The following is a 21,631-nucleotide window of genomic DNA, read 5'->3' as shown; positions in this document are numbered from 1 at the left end:
TTTACTGCATAGGTATAAGTCAATATGTGGAAGAATGGTGCAGGACATGCAGTACATGTTGTGCTAAAAGGGAACCCAAGCATAAGGGACGTGCTCCAATGAAGTTATATCAAGTTGGCGCACCAATGGAAAGAGTGGCCGTTGACATTGCTGGTCTTTTGCCCCAAACTCATGCTGGAAACAGGTACATTTGTGTGGTGATGGATTATTTTACCAAGTGGCCTGAGGCATATGCACTACCAAATCAAGAAGCTACAACTGTTGCTTTGGGTATTGGTGATTTCTTCTTCAGGTTTGGTATGTCATACGAACTATATTCGGATCACGGCCATAACTTTGAATCAGTTGTGTTCCATGAATGCTGTAAGTTGTTTGGCATACAAAAGACCAGGACTATGCCACCTCACCCACAGTCTAATGGGATGGTAGAAAAGTACAATTGGACAGGGATTGGCAAAGTTTTGTAATAGCCGCCAAGATGACTGGGATGTCTTACTATCTCCACTGTTGATGTCAGATCTTCGAACATTTAGGCCTACTTAACATCATTATTAAGACCTGCATATTCCTTTACCTAACGAAGAAATTATAACATGAAAAATATAGCTTATATTTTATAATAATATAATACAATTTCACTTTCTTGATAACTTCTTGTGTACATTTGGCATTTTTTCGTTCCTCTACTCTACTCGTCTCTAGTAATAAATTGAACACAGCTCAATATTCACAAAATTAAAGTAAAGATGAACTAACCAATAAACTCGCTAATAAGCAACAATCGCCTCTAACTTGCCTAACTCGCGATATAAAACGTTCAAAGCGTTTTCTAAACTTTCGAGAAAAAATTCTAATCATTCAGACACGGAATCAACTAGTAACGTTTAAAACACCCTCTAGCCTAAACGACGACAATATAAGTAAATGCAGTTGTGTTTCTGTCATCTGAGAGTATCTTGTATATTGGTATTTTGTATTGGAAGTTTAATAGTTCACTTATTATTTAAATTGAAAATAAAAATAATTAAAGGAATTTTACTATATATAACTATATCTTGATGAATCATTCTGTTTTCTTTTAACAGATCGGCCCCCAGTGGCACAGCGGCATGCCCGCGGACTTACAATGCTAGAATCCAGGTTTCGATACCATTGGTGGGCGGAGCACAGATAGCCCATTGTGTAGCTTTGTACTTAACTTCAAACAATCAAACGATCTTTAACAGACCCGGGCCCGGCATGGCCAGGTGGTTAGGGCACTCGACTCGCAATCTGAGGGTCGTGGGTTCGAATCCCTGTCACAACAAACATGCTCGCCCTTTCAGCCGTGGGGGCGTTATTATGTGACGGTCAATCCCACTATTCGTTGGTAAAATAGTAGCCCAAGAGTTGGCGGTGGGTGGTGATGACTAGCTGCCTTCCCTCTAGTCTTACACTGCAAAATTAGGGACGGCTAGCGCAGATAGCTTTGCGTGAAATTCAAAAACAAAACAATTAACAGACCGAACAGGGGGTAACTTATACTTTGCGTGCCTGATAGCAGATCGCTGATCACTCTCAGCACTTTTAATTATGGAATTTTAATTATAAACGTGACACTTAATTCCGCTATTTAGTTAAGAGTGGTTGTTTAGGCGGCGGGAATTACTAGTTGTTTGTCTTCTGGTTGTCAGTTCGAAATTAGGTACGGCTCTGCTTGAAATTTTGGGTCTCTTCCCTTGTGCTTTAGTTAATGTTTAGTATAAGGTGGTGTTCAAGTTGACAATATAAAATACCCTAATAAATAACTGTTCAAAAATGTAGTTCTGTTTCATATTCATAATATATATTTAAGATATTGCAATTATTACATTGATTTTCCCGTACAAAAAACTGTAGACTAATTTCTAAAATTTAGCATTATTAAGGTTTTCCTTGTACTTTGTTACAATATGTAACAATAAATTTGTATTTTATTTGAGATTATGTTCCCCGGTGGTTAAGTGGAAAGTTAGTGGGTTTATAACGCTGAAAATCGCATTTCGATACCCGTCTATTGTCTTGCTTTAACAAGCTTTATCATCATCATTTGAAATGACTTCGCGCCCTCTACCGTGTTTACGTACTCTTTTAAAAAGCTACAATTGTGATGAATTGAAGTCAAAACTCAAATCACTGACGTAGTAGTGGAACTTGGAAGTTTGATAGTGAAAGCCGAATTTTAAAGGTTGAGCTAGCTTCAAAGTTAAAATACGTTTTGAGAACTTCAATTATTTAGGTAAAATGATTATTATTAGTTGAATAAGCCGTTCTTTTAAGAACAGAGTATTTAGTGGTAAATTTTTAATATTACTATTAGGCCTATACTATAGTATAGCGTCTCACAAATTTACCTTTAAACTTTATTAAAGTTTAAGTGGCACATTGGTAATTCTGTGGACTTTTTATGCTAGAAATAGGGTTTCGATACCCGTGGCGGGCACAGCATAGATACAATCTGAGGTAGACCATTGTGTATGTTTGTGTTTAACTACAAAGTTTAAAATGAAAGTAATTATTAAATTAGTGATTTTTAATTAATAATTACTAGAAGTAGAAGCGTCCACTAGTAGCTTTAAGGTAATTTAACGTACTGATAAAAAATGAAATATTATATAAAACTATACATCGTAAGTTTTCTTTCTGTGTGCTATAGCAGTCCGCGCTTCTCAACTGGGTGAATGAGTATTATCAATTAAAATCGAAATTCAAGAGCAAAAAAGTCTAGCTGTTATTATTTATTCTAGTTGTAGTTTGATAAATACATTTATTTTTTATTTATTTTATGTTGTATTTATTCTAGTTGTAGTTTGATGTATATTTAAGTCACAATAAAAAAATTGCATTTTAATTTATTAGTTTTAGTTTTTTTTTTTTTTGAACTGGGGTAAGCGAACTGTTGTAAAAACTTATGGGGGTAAATGATATTGGAAAAGGTTGAGAAGCACTGTTATAGCTGATGAATTTTGCAAAAGTCAGTGTGCTATCAAATCTCCGCCTCCCTCTCAAATTCCATTCATAATATAGGATTTAATACTTGTAGTAGTAGCTGTAGGTGCCAAATTCTATCCCTCGTCTAAATTCTACACATTTTTCATTTTCAGCAATTTTTTTATGACGAAATTGATTCATTTAACTTTTTGTTTTTAAGAGAACATGTTTTGTAAATATTATTGTATGTTACATAAATAGCCTATTTCTGGTAGTGTAATGGCAGTAAAGAAGTGGGTAAACTACCCTGTTTGATGATCAAGGTCTGATGGTGGTATGGTAGGAACATAGATTGACCAGTGTTTCTGTTTTTTTTAATTGGGTTTTTAGGGCATCTATTTTTTACTTTATCATAAAATAAAAAATATTTTAGAATGAATTTACATATTCTCTGCAAATTTTTCTTTTTCTTCAGGTGGGGTTAATAGCTAAACACCTAAATTTTATTGTGAACTATGGCTAACTTTTTGAATTTAGTCTAAATTAAACCATTCTATCTGAAATAAGAAGTGTTTTTTTTTTTTTTATTGGTAGTGTATTTAATTTATCACATATTTTAAGTAAATATGTTCTTACACTGTTGTACCTATTAAACTAACTTGGAGTTGGATGATAGTTGATAGTTTTGCTCATAAAACTATTACTTAAATAGATTTTCTAAATACAATACTGAATATTAATGAATTAAAGTTATAATACTTGTTTAAAAATGCAAAACAAAAAGATGCAAGATGTACCAAGCTATTAATTGAAGGATTATAATATGCCCAAGTCAAATTTTTAAAGTTAGAAAGTTATTTTGTTATCACAGAAAATGTTATTAGTATAAACTCTATGTGAGATTAAAATTGTACTTTACCCCATTTTTACTGGTAAGAAACCTGAGCTTCACATGTAAAAAACAGTAAATAGCAGATTTGGTTGGATTAAGGGGTCCACTTATCCTATATTATTTACTTCCACGCTGCCACTTGCACACAATCTTGATATAGCACAAACATTACAGCAGGATTCATAGCCCTTTTTATTGTCATGAAGGTGTCAGAAAGGTGGGCATTGCACTACCTAGATCTAGTGTCATTGGCAGAATGATGCTTTTGTATGTATAATCTGAGGTATTTTTTGGTTCAAAAAGTGCAGTGGGAGTGGGGTCTATTCAAATTAATCATAATCAAACTGGTAATATTTGACACTATCAGAGCTGCTTTGTTATTGGTTGCACTGTTATTAATGAAGATAAAATCATTCACATTCTGGCAGTGCTAATTGGAAAAGTCTGCATAAACAGCAAAAGTGGTTTCCAAACCTCAGGCTCACTGTTAGGGTTTTATAAATAGGGTTTTGCATTCCATTAATGGCATGTAATGTACTCAAACCTAAGTGTCTGCATAGTCTTCTCACTGTGGTGAATGCTTGGAGTTGATAGCTATCTACTTGAACCCAAGATTCTGAGATCTGCCAAGATGTCATATTTGTATGAAAGCTGATTTTCTATATTGTTAAGGAGACTCTGAAGAAATTGTCCAACATTGATACATTTCAGCTTTGGATTCGGCTTAAGTGTTATTGATCTGAATTTTCTCAAATCCTTAGATTTCAAAGCCTCTTCATATTTTTCACCTGGTGAGTCCTTGAAGGAGGCTAAGACTTTAATCATCCATTTTACTAAATGTTCAGCCATGGGAAGGTCATAGAATGAGCCCGTAGCTTCTGAGGCAAATTAGTTAGCTCATAGAGCACACCATACATCAAAGTGAGGTTACAGAGGAGTTCAGGACTTGCTAAGCAGTGTGCTAAACGTCTGTACATTTACCTTTCCTTGCTGTTTCTTAGATCATCAGAAGTATTTTTAAAATACTTGCATAGGGTCCTAAATGACACCCATACAGCTCACACTGTTTTAAAACTACTAGCCACCCAGCATATGTCCAAGATTTCTCCATTGTGTAAGACTTGGGACCCTGCTGCTGCTTCACTAAGCTCACTTTCACTTTTGGTCGACTGGTTTTAAATATTATGAGGTTTTCCATAAAGACTCTGAAATGGTTGACAGTGTTGGCCATACCAGTAGTATCTGCCACTGCTATTTCTAATCTGTGGTTCATACATTGCCATGTTTTGAGTATTTTGGACACAATTTTGTCACTACAGCAGAGTTCCTGCCTAGCATAATGCTAGCTCCATCAGTTACAAATGAAACCCACATTTTTAAAGATAACATTTGGTGAATCCAGCATTCCTTAAGGAATTCTGAGACAGTGCCCTCAGCTCTCTGGTTTTCAAGTTCCACAAGGTTAAGAAACTAAAACACAGGGCTTTCTTCTTGAATAGATGCTTTAAGAGTAATTATCGTAGTAACTTTTCTGCTGAGAGAGTGCCAGCCTCATCAGTTAGCACAGACAACTAACTTGAAGAAGACACAAGACTTTTGGCTGTGGTATTCTGCATCTCTTTTACAATATGATTGACAATGCCTTTTGAACTGTATCTTGAATGCAAGATATTTGCCATCTTTACTCCATTAAATTCCTGTAACTCAGATTTCCATGGACAATTATTTTTTGATAGGTATAATACAGTTCTAATTCTCTGATTTTTAATTTTCTGTGCTTTACCATGAGTTTTGGAATCCACATGCTTCTTAGTTTTAATCCTGAAAGATGACAATTTAAAATCACTACTTTCCATGCCTGATGCTTCTACTTGTTAGTTGTACCATTCATTAGAAAGAGAGAATTCTTGTTCTTTGAAGACTCCAGTTGTCTTGTCACCAGACAACCTTTAAAACAAATACATTAATCTCAGAAAATTAACCACTGTCTAGAATTCAGAGAAGAACCTTAAATATACTGACAGTTAAGTTCTTAAATGTTTCTTGAAGTGTAGGAATAACAGTGTACAGGCCTTACAATGTAAGCAAATATATACAGATATAGTGGACAATGGTGTGAATGAGTTTAAACAAACAAAATCTAAAATTAGTTTAAATTAATATGCCTTGACCTAAAATAAGCACATCTCAAGATAATAACATATACAAAGATGTTTTTAAATACAGTGAAATAAGGCATTTTAGTTTGCTCAGCTATTTTTGAGTTTTAATATTTAATTTTGAATAGATCTACAGTTAAATAAGATTAAACATGTGTTCTAAAAAATTATAAGCAAAATAACATACATGTAAAAGAGTAAGGTATTGTTATGAGAATTAGACCAGTTTAAATTAAAATAGATGGACACATTCTGACAACCAACCATGTCTGATCTAAGAAGTTAAAAGAGAATGCATTCTTTAATAGCTACATTTTATTATATGAAGACTTGAACATTTGATACAAAAATATTTTTAAATAGAAATATTAATAATAATCAGTGAAAAAAGGCATGGAATTACTACACAGATGTATTAGTAATATTATTATTAGGTTATCTTTACCTGACACTTTTATCCAAGGTGATTTATATGATTTAAATATGCACTAATACACAATGTTCTACATATACACAATACAAAGAGGGGACAACATCATTAGAAAAATACATCACGGTGAATAAAATTAAGTTATAAGAGTTCCATAAAGTGGTGAAGAAATCCACAAGAAACTGGGTTAGGACATGCAAGTTATGTTACCTTCCCCAAAGTCAAAGAAATGAATGTGTTCTTATTACAAAATAATTATATTGATATTCTTCTTGCATGAAATTGATCTACAAAAGTGTAATCTACAAGTGTCCTGAGTAGACCATTAATACATGTAACTATAAAAAATACAAGTAACAAAACTAAAATATATATTAACTTTTATCTTCTTAATTCATTAAAATACAATTGCACTGAAATGCTGTCACCCTGGCTAACCCAGTAATTGAGCAACAAATAATAACTTAGTGCATTTGAAGTTTAATACTCCTCTCAATTTGTTTTGATTTAGGGGTAATGGTTCTAATAAAACATGTACCATATTCTTCTCAACTGCATCTTGTAAATTCACAATATTAATGTTTACTCGCCAAGCTTTTTGTTTCTGCTATCCAACCAGGAACACTTCTTGTATTCCTCCCATTTCTTTCCATTCCAAATTTGAGTCCATTTTTCATGTTCCGAAGTTGTCTCTGGTGTATGCTTGATTCCATGTTCAAGTTCAACTGCCACCAGATTGCTTTAAAATATATTTTGCTTTTCATTCTATGAAGATTTCAAAATGTAGGATTTTTTTTTTCTTTTTGGAAAAAAAAAGAAATTGTTGCCTGATGTTTCATTTTAATAAGTTAAGGTAAACCATATATGAAAAAATAAAATAATAATAAAATTTGTAAAATAGAGGTACAGGGGTTTTACTGAAGATTTTCAGTCTCTCATGATATAAAATATTGTTTGGTTCAAATATTATTGATTAATTTATTTTTGTGAGTGAATATTTTATTATTGTTTAGTTTTTGTTAAAATACAAGTTAAAAGCAGATGATTGTAAGAAGTTTTGATAATAATTCATTAATGTTGAATATCGAACGTCACATGCAATATATTGATGTCGAGAATATAGAAGGCAGACGGACGATTAAAGGATTAAGATAAATAGTGTAAGACAAGCAGGAAGCACCAGACAGATAATAGCAAAAGAGAAAAAGTTGGTCGGAAGTTAACTACCGTAGAAGTGATAGGCCTAATGTTTAATATGTTAGAGTGAAACTAACAGCAGAAAAGAGGATAAGAAAAAATAATTTTATTCCCATCAAAGCATGGTTCTAAAGTAATTGAATCTACCTGAGTGCACTTTGACAAAAGGAGCAGAGGATTTTCAAAAGAAAGAAGACCAAACAATGGTAAATCGCACCACAACTGTAAGTGAATCACAGAGAATACTAGTGCAATAGAAATAGAGAAGATAATTTGGCTTGTCAACTGAAATTCTAAAGTAATTGAATAAGGCTGAGTGGATATTTGACAAGAAGGAGAGAACTACATATATAGTACTTATATGTCCATAATATCTATAGTGTGAAGAATTTATTGTACATACTTTAATGTGTTCTGAATATATATTTATATTATTTTGAAAACAAGTGAAGTGCGTGCTGTTTATTAATCTTCAAATTTATCACTAACAAGTCACAGGCACCTACTGTTGAAGAATCCTAAGCCCAACAACAACATAGTATATATTCATACAATTAAGAAATATGACTAAAAGCCTTTTTATTTTGCCAATTGGTGAAGAGCAGATTTTTAAATTCTGACGTAGTCATTTACTACAAAGTCCCACTAGAGATGTAAAAAGGGGGGGTTAGAATGTTGAGAATTATGCCTTTTTTTTGAATTTTTTGGAAAGAAAGAGAGAGAAAAGTTCTAATTTAATGTAAATATACAAACCAAAGGATTAAAAAAATACCTTCTACTAGGTTTTCAAAATAACCTAACTTGGCTTCCTGGAAAATATAGCTGACAACCTTGCAACTAGAGCCCTCCCCCCTTCCCACATCGTTACATTTCTTTACACTGTTGTGTTAGTCTGTTTAGGGACTAGGACTGCATATCTCTCGAGCACCAACATAACAGATGTGCCACTTGTTACAGCAGAAGTTTACTTCTACCCTTACTATAAGAAGTGGGTAAAAACTATATCACCCAAACTAGAGTAGCTAGTTTTTTAAATTATTTATTAAGTTTAGAAATTCTATGCCAAAAACAGTAACTAACATTGACATGTAACTTGTGTAAGTTTATTAGTGTGAGTGTCAGGTATCATTTTCATTGACTACAAATTTGGTTAGTTATCAAAATAAAATTACCAACTTGTTATTTGACTGTATATACTAGCATTTGCTATAGAAAAATCATAAAATAAAAATCAATTTGTAACAGATGATTGATAATTTATCCCACTAAGACTTAAAATAAGACCCAAAACTTGAGCGCTTTCGAATAGTTGACTGTTCTTCTTCAGACTATTAGCCATTTCAAAATGACATAATATTTTGGGACAAGATGAGTCCTATTGGCCCATCTCAGCTGTACCATCCTCTAAACCAGGCATTCCCAACCTGGGGTACATTTGCACTTCTCAAGGGGTACATAGGGGTCTGAGAGTATAACCATGGTTTACACTTTACATGGTGTTTTAATCTACAGTCAGACAGAGAGCAAAGTGGCTCACATGAATATATTCCGAGTTCAATTTATCGATGTTATCACTACTGTAAGATCCTTATGCAGTCCACACATACAGATTTCATAATAAAATAATATAAAATGAATATAATTTTATCAATTTTTGATCCTTAATTTTTAGGGGTACATGGGAACCTGTCAGAATGCCCAAGGCTAAGGGGTACAGAGGAACAAAAAAGTTGGGAATTCATGCTCTAAACTAAATTAAAATAATTAACAAAAAATCTTAAAGCCAGCCTTTATCATTCATATACTTATCAAGCTTTTTCTTAAGCTTACTTAAAATTTACTGCCTCTATAACATATGAAGGCAACCCATTCCAAAGGCCAATCACCCTGTTAAAAAAATGAAGATGACTCCAACCTTACCAAAATTTATATTTGTGTCCCTTAGTTCTACTGTTCTCATCGTTAAATATGAAGAAAGATTATGCATCAACACTATTTATTCCCTTTACAATCTTAAACACCTCAATCAGACCCCCCCCCCAACTCCTCTTTTTTCAAGAGAAAACAATTTGAGAGATTTCAGCCTCTCCTCGTATGACAATCCTTCCATCATAGGCACTATTCTAGTAACCCATCTCTGAACCCTTTCCAACAATTCAATGTCTTTCCTAAAGTAAGGATCCCAAGACTGAACACAATATTCCAAATGTGTCCAAACCAGTGACTTATGCAATGAAATTATATCCTCTTTAGACTTGTATTCAATATTTCTGTAAATACAACCTGTATTTCCCCTACCACTAGCAACAACACACTGCTTGGATGGCTTTAGAGACTGATTGACTATTACACCAAGATTGCTTTCCTTCATAACACTTGTTAGTTATTTTCATCCAAATTATGCTTATAATTCAAATTATGATAACCCAAATGTATTATCTTGAATTTATTATAATTAAAACCCATCTGCCATTTATTTGTCCAATCTCTAAATGAGTTAAATCCTTTTGTAAATCAGCAGCATCCTCTTCTTCACAGCTAGCATCACCCAAGACCTTAATATCATCTACAAATTCAAGTAATTTATTGACTATTCCTTCATCTATGTCATTGATGTAAATCAATAAGAGCGAAGATCCTAAGAGTGAGCCTTGAGGTACCCCACTTGTGACATTAATCCAGTTTGACTGAATTCCATTTGTAACAACCCTCTGCTTTCTTCCATCCAGCCACTCTTCTATACAATTTGCTAACTTATCCCCCACACCTATAGAGATAATTTTTTTACAAACCTTTTATGTGGCATCTTGTTAAATGCTTTCTGAAAATCCAGATACACCAAATCTACACCTTTACCATCATCTACACAAGCAGTAACCTTTTCAAAGAATGTCAAAATATTTGTAAGGCAAGATTTTCACTTAGTGAGACCATGTTGACTATCAAATAAAATTCTAATCTTTGTTAAATGATTTTGCAAAGTATATTTAAACATACTTTCCAAAACTTTTTCCACAACTGATACAAGACCAATGGGTCTATAATTAATGGGACAATTTTTATCATCTTCCTTGAAAAGAGGAGTTGCATTAGCTAACTTCCAATACTCTGGTACCTGCCCACTATTCAAGGACTGACATATCCAATCTTTAACCTTCTTCAAAACCCTTGGGGAAATATTATATGGCCCAGGAGCCTTATTATTTTTTAAACTTCCCAATTTTTTCTTAACTAGCTCTGAATTAATGCGATTATCTTGTTTGATTTTGTTTCCATTTATCAACTGTTCCAGATGTGGAATACTGCTTAAATGTTCATTATTAAAAACCGAAAAAAAAGCAAAGTTTAATAACCCAGCCATCTCATAGTCATCAGATTATTCCCATTATATCAAAATTCTCCATTTCTACCAGTGCTCTAATGTCATCTATTTTATTTATTTTACTTCTAGCATTACAGTAGTAACAATTAAGCCTACCCTTAGAATCACTTTCATACTTATTTCCTATAATAAACATTTCTTTGCCTCTTATTCAATTTGCATTTAGTTTTTCCTGGCCCTCTTACCTCTAACAGCTGAGTTAATAGCCTTAGCAAATAAGCCAGCCTCTACCCTATTTAAATGTAAACCATCCATTCCAAAAGCTCCCTTCTTCCACTGAACTGATCCCACAACTCCAACCAGCCAATCTGCTCATTCTTGCATACTAACCTGAGCCAATCATTTAGCCCTAGTGACCTACTTATATCTAATTCTGGACAGTATTCCTGACAAAATTAAGGTATGGTCCTTTTCTTTAAATGCCTTTATCGACCCCTTGTACTTATTAATTAGCTCTTCTGACCTACATTTCCCTACATCATTAGCCACTACATGCACCACAAAAACTGCATCTCTGCTAGTCCTCTTTATTATATCTCCTGCTCTGTCAGTTATATCCTCCACCTGTGCCCCGAGGAAGCATAAGCTGATTCTTTTCTCCCTATTTACCCCACAGACTATTCTATCCACATGACTTGTCAAAGAATCGCCTATAACCTCCTTATCATCCACATTTTTCTCGGACCCTTTTGTTTTCCTTCACTCCAATAGATCCTCATTAGAGGAAGCCAAGGGCTGAAATATGTTGCTCAACAGAATAGGCTCATTATAACTAAATTCACAACTTTTTACTCTAATAGTACTCTTTCTAACTTCCTGAAAGTCATTGTTAGCTGACAAATCAGTCAGAAGAAAACGTGATAAAAATAAACAAACCTACTAAACTTGCAAATATCAAAACTCAAACAAATATTATGTTTTGTATATTGTTACTATTTTTACTTTATTCACTAGAAGGTTGTATTTGAATGCTCATTTGTTATGCAGTTGCTGTAACTTGTATGAGATGGCATTTAGAACCATTAGTATTAATAGTATTATATTAATACCAGGCTAATAGTATTTTAACAATTTGTAGAGTTTTAAACAAATAATAGATTTGGCCTCTGCATCATTAATAGATTCTTTCTTTTTTTCATTGAAGTTATAGATTTTAATGAGGAAGAGAAAAAGTTGCAATTAATGGAAACTTAGTACATTAGTTACTGTGAAATTAGGTTTAGAACACTGGAGGCTGGCACGTTTTGAGAGCTTAAGAGGGATACCTATGACTTCCTGATTAATAAAAGATGGTTTTAAATTTTTACTTTCCTTAAGGGTAGGTGTTGAAGAACAAGCTTGAAGGACTAAAGGGTTCCTTATAAATTGCTATAAAAGAATATTTCAGAAAAAATAGTGTGTTGTAAATTGAAATTATAAACACACTATAGTGCAAGCAGATGAAAAGGATGCATGAGTATTATCAACTGTAAATGATTTAAAACTTAAAAGCTAGTTAGCTGTTAGTTATACACTAATTGTTGCTAAGTTGATACTTCAGTGGTATTTCAAGTACAAAGCCCATACATGAAGAAAAGGAATATTGCTTTATTTTAAGTACAGTGTCCAAAATTTAGCTAGAAAAAATTACATATATAGTTATCTGCATGTGTAATTTTACAATACTCCATACATGTGTACTATACTCTGAATTTTGAGAAACAAAATATTGTTGGTTTGTATATTATAATGTCCTACAACCAAGATTCATGTCTTAACATAAACATTTTGGGCTTACATATAATAAATGTACCCATTTTTTTCTATTGCCTCTCCCCTTCAACTCATTCTTGGTGTTTCAGAATATATTCCCCTTAATTTCAATATTCACACTTCAAATACTAACTTTGAGAAGCTCCTTCAGGTCCCCTGTCTAGTCTGGGCTCTGAGGCAGATGCCCCATCTGTGTCAATACCATCGTGTAGTTGTATTCTAGACTTGTACAAACTAATATATGTCAGTGGCCAAACTGCTGTAGATCCTGAAGTTTGAGTAGCCAAATTCCAAAATAAATAACCAGTGATGGGTAAACCTCATGTGGCACTGACATCTTTTTCTGTAGTAACAGTATTCCAGGTTTTAGATTTCATGTGAGTCTTGCATAAATATATATTCTAACCATGTATTTAATTTGAAACATCCACCTTGGAAATTATGGTTGTCTGTACATGAGTGCTTCACAACTTTTCCTATACATTTAGATCAAATATATGAAGGTCTTTACTTGCTTTGAATGGCTCATGTAGAAAAAAACAACAGAAATGCCATTTGTAAATATGTTACTTGCTACAGCTATTAGAAAATGATGCAGAACTTGTTTAGAGTTTATAAGTGTTTTCCAGTGATTAAGTATGTATGGTATTTTTGTGGCAATTCCGTATCAATCACTGTTCCCAATGTCCTGGTTAGTAGCCTACTATATACAATTATCTGTGGCTAATTATTAACTACCAACTACATTTTTTATTATTTTTTATGTACATTTTATGTGTATTTATTAGCTTATGAGCAAGTGTCAATAAATGGGTGCTTATAATTTCTTTTCGAAGAAAGTAGCCCAAGATCTGAAACGTTAACAAACATGATAAGATAAAGTATATTATCAATCAGTTTCATGTGATTAAGTTATACGATATGATACATTCATCAGTTTCTTATATAGTCACTAAGTTGTATATTATAAGATAGATTAAGCATTTATATTCTGATTAGTCTATATTGATATACTACAGTAAACTACACTCTAGATTAGTGTATACTGATATGATATATTGAGACATGTTATACTCCCACTAGGCTAGGTTGATATTATTTATTAACTAGAAAACCTGTGGACCCACATTTACAGGGACACTATAATGCAAATTTAATGCTTGAACTACTATTTTGCACTTTTTCAGTTTAATGATGATTGCTGCTATAATGCAGGTTTAATTTCTTTAACCAAATTATGAATGATAACTTGTAGGCCTACTTATTTTCATGCTGTAATGTAAATCAGTTCTAAATGTGGGTTTTGTTTTCAGGGAATCCCAGTAAAAGTGGGGTGAAAAATTTTACCTTTGTGCAAACCTTGGGACCAAGGCAGTTTGTTTGGTACCACTTAGAAGTTGGTGAGACCAGCAGTTTAGGAAGAGTTATATGACACACAGACACACTGAATATTGTTATATTAATATATAATATTTTGATACAATTTATTAAAGAAGAAGTGGTTAACGTTCATTTTGAAGGTTTCAATTTTTGACTGTTTTTAAATTAATAATCCTCTAATTCACATCCTTAGGTCAGAGGGCTGAAGATTTGATTTTTGGATGTCATTAAGGACCAAAACATGATCAACATTAAAATTTCTCATTTGGCCTCTTTACTATCCTACTGCTGTATATTTGTCAACACGTGTAACTTTAAAATGAAGAAAGACTGTTGTAAAGAAATATTTATTTTCTGTTATTTGCAGTATAGTTTATATACAGTTTCTATTAGCATAAAAAATGAATACTGGTTTACTTCAGATTTTGTTATTGTAATATATATATATATACTTGTTAACTTTTATTAGGGTTTTGAGGGTAAGTTGAACAAAGAAAAATTGAACTGTGAGTCATAATTTTGTCTCAGCTATTCAAGCATGAAAATGTAGAATGAACACACTGTTAGAATTAACTATATTTTTTATATGAACTCATAATGTAGCTCCTGGTAGTTCATTTTTAATACTAACTGTGTCCTCCTTTACTGTTTAACTAACCACCAAAAATAGGCCATTTGACTGTAGGTGCACATCAAAATGCAGGCAGACATGGCAATCAAGTACATGCTGTTCAGTGAATCTAATTAGACTCAATCTGTTATAGGCTGACTAATACTTGTTTGCTGACTTGTATGATACTCTTTAATTTTGAGTTTAATTCAAGATTGAATTCAGGTTTAATTCTGCATGTCTGTGTTAACATACATTTTGTATACAGTATTAATATATGAAGTACTTTTAAAAGCATATTAAGAATTTTTTTTACACAAATATCACTTTGCACTCCAACTTGTTTAAGAGTCTGAGTCAGACGTATCCTATCAATTCACAGACCTATCTTTAATAGAACTACTTTTGTAACACACTATTTGTGTACAACAGACTTGTACATTTTATTAAAAGCTTGCCACATTTTGTGTTGATACACAAAGTAAATTTGGAACTATAGTCAATATTCCTTTGCTTACAGTAAGAGCCACAGTAGATACCAGAGTTCCCATTATATTAGCTATTGTGATCTAAATCCCCAAACCAAAACTTAAATTGTCCAGTGTAATAAAGATCATGTATTAATTACCTCTTCATACTGCATACAAACCAGATCTAAGATGGGAAAAAAAGATACATTTAAGTATGGTTTTTGAATTTATAAAAATTCTATATGAATGTATGGTTGCTATCAAGTTGTATGTTTTAACTAATTATGTGTTAGAACTTCAGTGTGTATATTTTTGTTAATTAGAGAACATGTGTATTAGTAATGTAATTTTTATCTGTAATTATGCTAAAAATGCCTTACGTATAGATACGTGTATGTATATACATTTGATACTTTGTACAGTGGTGTACAGCATATTTTGTGTGTAATTAAGTAGAATAAGAGCTCACACATGTACATTGATATTGTTTCTTATATAGGTTTAAGGTGAAATACATTAAGTCAGAATTTTTTTATATACATGTAATGTGTTTGATAGCAGCATTTAGTTTTTGGTGTCTATATATATATATAAATTTTCTCCCTTTCTTTTTTCTCTATTTCTGTCAGTGTCTGTGATTATTTTTCCCTTCACTTAGTTTGACATACATTTGCATGTATTCATAATCTTTTTTACCAACACACCAAACAAAATTATATTTAAAACATAAAATGTTAAAACAACATTAAAACCTGCCATACAGTTCAAAACAGTCTAGTGCCTTACTCAATGGCTAGTGTGAGTTGTGAATCATTGCGAGTAAATGTGTTTACAGTAGTAACATGTGATAATCTAGTATTATTTCGTGCTGGTACTTGTGTTTATATGAATTTTTTTCTCCTTGGATATACCATGACTTATGAAAAAATGCGTTGAAATTTCTTATTGCGTTTGGCTATAATTTTACCATTTTTCCATGAATTTGTGGGTGAATACTGTTTATTGTACTGGAACTGGGTGGTATCAAGAAATAGTTTTGATAGCATACAAATTTCATCTGGTGAAAGTGATGTCCATTGGGTCAAGGTCTTGTCATTGTGTAATTTATTTTGTTCAAACTTTTAATCCCAATTTGGTGAGTATGGATGTAAACAGGCTTATAACATCAAACAGTATTATTTATCCATTTCCATTAATGGATTTTGTTTAAAGATAATTAATGTAGAGGGTAATACAGGCTTAATTTGGGAGCAGTTACCTCTTTTGGGTAAAAAATTCAAAAATCATGTCATGAAAAAAGTTAATCCAGAAATATAAAAATTAAAAAAAAATAACAAACAAAAAATTTTGCTTAGATGTTTGTCTGTATCATGTATTCTGGTATTTTGTCTTACCACAAAACCCATCTGAGTAGATACACATGCATATAACAATATTTAAAGTTATTTTAGTTTTTTTCAAAACTGTCTGTTAATTTTTTTCAGTTAAAAGTTTCTATTTGTTATTTTTTGGCCTCAAATGCTCCTAAAACCCCCAGCTCAAATTCTCAGCAAGTTTCTGCTACAAGGAAACATGCCTTATTTGCACTTGATTACTGCTGCTCAAGTTCATTCTCTGTATTACCCTCTGATTTGGTACTAATTATTACGAGCTAAAGTGAACTGATGAAACTCATGATCGGTTATAATGGAATGTTCTCTTTTTTGAAAAGGTGTGGTGTGTAGCCACTTGTTGATCTCATGTGGAAATACGGATTGTCTGAAAATATTTCTCTCGTGTTAATCATTAACAATACTCTGTTCACTTTCCTTTCAAAGCCAAGGTTGGATTCTTGGCTAGTTTTTGTTTAAACAGTGGATAACTTAACAGCTCATTTAATTTCATCTTTCTAGTCCAGAATCGTAATTGCTCCTCCCTTGTCCACAGACAGTATATGGATATCTATGTTGTTTCTCAGTATATTATCTGCTGAATTTTACTGTATAGTTAAATTTTGTATGATAGAAATACATATAGTTTTTTATTCTGAAATAGACACACTAGTTTAAGGCATCTTCCACTAGTCCCAACATTTCTGTGGATTGGATTGTTTTTGGAGTAATTGCAAATTTTAATCCTTTAGCTAAAACCTCAGTTTTAACTTCACTTAAAATGGTGGTATAAAGGTATATAATGAATGCATTTAGTTGACTATAGTCAAATGTTCTAGTTGTTGGGTTCCTGTATTTTTGAATTTTTTTAATGTACTATTTTTTAAATTTTCTCATGTCGTCATAGTCTTTATGATCACTGAGGAGTTGATAAAGAAACGCTTTTTAGCTCCTAGGTGTAAGAATAATTATAGATTTGAGTTGGAACAAATGCTCGTTTATATTTCTTAAACTTATTAGAGAAGGTAATAAAGATACAATGTAATGAGAATTAGCCAGCATTGGCATTCATTTCAGTTATTTGTGTAACTACAAAGGAAACAAAATATTAAATATGGATTAAAGCATGCATTGTATACAAATAGAGCAAACATTTGAGTGATAAGACACATATCATAAAGAACTTTATTTGGGTATTTTAAAAAATGTATTTCACAAAAATTGTCACTGTGAAAACAAAGATTCATATAAATTACACATGTATCACCTTTGAAAATGGTGAAATAAAAATGTTTATAATAAATCACTTTTTATTTGTAGTATGTACATCATATTAATTTGCAAGCATTTCACCATGAAAAACCGTAATTTGCAAGAATTTAATAAAGAAGTTTCCTGTTTACCTTTCTTTACTCGTTCTTCTAAAGGACTGTGATGCAATAACTAACAGGAAATTATTATGTTTACAGTAGGTACTCTATACTAAGTGATAAACATTCTGATCTAAGCTTGTAGTCATCAAATTCATAAATTTTAATCCACCAAGTGATATGTATGAAACATGTTTCACCATTTTTTGTTTGTGAATTATAAAAATTGTTTTTTAGCTTTTTTGTGTTATGAAAAAAAAATCCTAAATATTCAAATCAGTTTTGAAATAATATTTAACTGTAAAGTTTTGATAGGATTTGTAAAGAAAGAAAGCTGTGTGTTATGTTTCTAGTTTATAATTGCTTAACTATATTCTTTAATGTTTAAGCAGGGAGGGATTTAAGAGGTCCAGAGTTCTTTAGGCCAACTGGGACACAACAAACACAGTACTGGTCAGAACACTATTTTTAAATCATTTGTTACAACAGCAGTTGTTATGTGTGAACACCTATTTTACAAGCTGGTGAAGCATGATTATAATTACACTTGGCATAAGAAATTAGTAATAGGCCTATTATATTTTAAACACTACATTATTTATCTAGTACCTTAGGCATTTTCAAAAATTAGAAGAGTGTATGATAATAGTATTCCAATAACAATATATTTACCATATACCAATGATATGTTTCCCTGTATTGTTATACACTTTTGTCATTTTGTAACATTTATTTAAAGTTTTGAAGGAAAAGTTCATATTTTCATTTCTGCACGGCTTGAAACACGTTTGCCTGTAAACAAAATAACCAGTTCTTTAAGCCAGTGAATCACTATTTTTGCCAAGAACTTTTTGCCTTTTGAGAATATATTATCCATGTTTTAACTTTCAAGCATTTCCCTTACTTTTTGCAAAGGCCTTGGTTGAAATCTTGTTATGGTTACATGTGATTTTGTCATTTACTAATGAAACACAGCTTTGAAGACAACTATAAAGAAAATTTAAATGTGATTAAAGTAATAATTAGACTATCACATAGTAGTAAATACATACATATATGTATATATTTAATTAAGAAGTGGTTTTTTTATAGTTTCTGTTAAAATTCCTTTCAGTTACATTCATTTGTGAATCATGGAAGTATTTGTATGTTAAATTATATATGTTTGAAACTACAGAAACTATTCGTAATGAGAAGATAACTTGAGATTAGATAAGCTTATATAGTTTAGAGAGAGGTTGAATGGGTAACAAGGAAAACTATTACCAAATTTAACAGGGTAATAAATGTAAAATGTATGGACAAAGTTTTGTCGAAGAGAGTTTTGCTAAGTGTGTATGGGTCCAAGAATGTGATCAACATATATTAACCAATCTGTTGATACTGTGATTTAACCAGGTAACTAGCTGTTTTTTTTTAATACTTTGTTGAACATTGCAAGTTTGGCTATAAGATAATATAAAAAATATTAATATTTGTATTAAGAGGTAACAAGTTTGCATAATATATTCTAAAGAACTTCTATGCACATATGCATAGATAGATCTTAAATCATTACTATGAATTAGACAATAATATGACTAACGTTAGAGTCTAACTTCTAATGTGTTAACAATATCTAGATGATCACTGAAGTTATTATTGTTTTCCTTATTCTTAATTGTTATGGCTGATTGTAAATAAGATATTTAGTAACACAGTATTATCAGGGTATGTTTTTTATCAGAAGGCCATGGAGAAGTTCTGGAAAATCTAATTTCATTGTTTCCACAACTCCAATTTTTATTGACAAAAGCTTTACTCCCATTACTTTTATCTTTTACGAAAAACAATCTCAATTATATGACACATAAAATGGGAAATGTGTTGACTTGGAAACACTGATCAGTAACAGGCTTTGAACTATGTACCTCTGCAAGCAAACAGCTGTAACATAATGTGACTATTGTTGGTGTAAAATAAGCTTAAGACTTGTGTGGCTGAAATTTAAAATCATTAAATTGTTGATACATGTTAGAATTGTTTTGTTTCTATCTTCAGCATAAACCCAATCAAAAATAATTAACAATGTTTCTAGCTTAAGTTCATCCATTATTGACTTACTGCTTAAAATTAGTAATAACAACAGAGAGGGAGATGCAAGCCAAATAAACCTTATTTCCACACATAAAATAGTGAAGTATCTAACATTAACCTCTTCTGTGTTGGTTGTTTTTTGGAAATGAGCTAAAAAAAAATCAGTTTTTTTTTTTTGATAGCTTATTCTTATACATGAATGAAGCAAAAGTTCTTTTATGATCTTTTATTATATTTCTACACATAATATACTTGATAAATAAATTGTTACATATCTGTATTTGTACATAATGTATATTATTTCAGTGTAACTACACTAAAGAATAGGAATGTTTTTCTCTAGTGATTATGATATGTAATTCAGAATAAATCTGATAGAGATCAGCACAAACAACATCTCAGTGCCATCTATCAAGCACTGATTGTAATATGTGATAACATGCAAATAATTAAAAATATGTTGAGAAATGATTTGCCTGAATTAACTTGGGCAATTATATTTTTGAAATGTGGAGGGTGCCTGAGTGATTTTGGGTAAATCACAGAAGGGGTTAACGACAAGTGTGTCAGCTTATATGTACCTGATTATCACCTATTATTTATACAGTGGTCAATCTAGACTGGAACATTTTGATTTTGGACCCCATTACTAGATATTTAGGGGACAATCTTCTGCTGATGAGGGACAGTAAATATCGTAAATACAGTATTATGATGTATGTTATTTTCTGTGTTCCTTTCTTTCTTTATTTCAGATCTAAAATGGTTCAATATTTTACTTTTAATCATCATACCCTGTGATGACCGATACACATGTCAGCACCTTTGACTTTGAATAATATTGTTCAAAACATTTATTGTTTTTTTATATCATTTGAATGTGGGTATTTGTTATTGGTCATGAATACTGCTTTGAAATATAAAAAGTATTATTGACCAAGAATTTCAGTTATCTGATAAGTTTTTTGTTTGGTGGAATTGCAGCATTAAACTGAAAAAATATTTAAAAACAATGGATAGAAATTGTGTGGGAAAACCACAGTATATAGTATTGTTAATGAGCTCAATAATTTGAGTGTGAACATGAGTGCTGACTTGTCAACAACTTTGAGAAGATAGAAAAATAGGCATTTACTGTTCAAATACCCCATTGCTCTTGCTAATTCGACACTTATGCATAGTGGCATGTCATGATTTATTTTCAGCAGTCAGTCAGGTACAAGTTGACTTGAAAACTGTGTTAAGTAAATATTTGGTTTTGGCTCTGCCTACATGATAGAGGGTATTTTAGCTGTGGCCAAAGTGCAGTATTTTAGGGAAAGACTTGTGGTTTTATAGCTTCTTTTAAAATAAGTATACTTAGTGGGGATTGTAAACGATGAAGAATTTGTTAGCATTTTGTTCAGTAACTTGAAGTCATTTAGAATTTATTTTAATGGCTTGTTTCATTGTTTTTTTTGTTTGTTTGAATATTTTGTTTTTTATAGTTCAGGTGTTACCGTTACTGCTAGAAAATTGTGAACAAACATTACTGCATTGTTTATAAAATATAATAAAATATTAGTCATTTAATTTTGAAGGAGTTTTGTTAAAA

At 31.8% G+C, this 21,631-nt stretch overlaps 1 protein-coding gene across 1 annotated transcript in view; it reads left to right on the top strand.

The window, feature by feature from the left end:
• The first annotated feature begins 2,138 nt into the window (after window positions 1-2,138).
• Window positions 2,139-21,631, top strand: part of LOC106458432 (carnitine O-palmitoyltransferase 1, liver isoform-like) — a 98,716-nt gene continuing 79,223 nt past the window's right edge. Inside the window, exon 1 of the mRNA XM_013917948.2 lies at window positions 2,139-2,257. The gene's annotated coding sequence lies outside the window, so the exon portion shown is untranslated. The remainder of the gene's footprint in view (window positions 2,258-21,631) is intronic.

Source organism: Limulus polyphemus, unplaced genomic scaffold (genome assembly GCF_000517525.1).
Source record: "Limulus polyphemus unplaced genomic scaffold, Limulus_polyphemus-2.1.2 Scaffold22, whole genome shotgun sequence".
Taxonomy (NCBI): Eukaryota; Metazoa; Arthropoda; class Merostomata; order Xiphosura; family Limulidae; genus Limulus; species Limulus polyphemus.
Note: the sequence above shows the minus strand (reverse complement) of the source record. Positions and strands in the feature narration are given on the sequence as shown.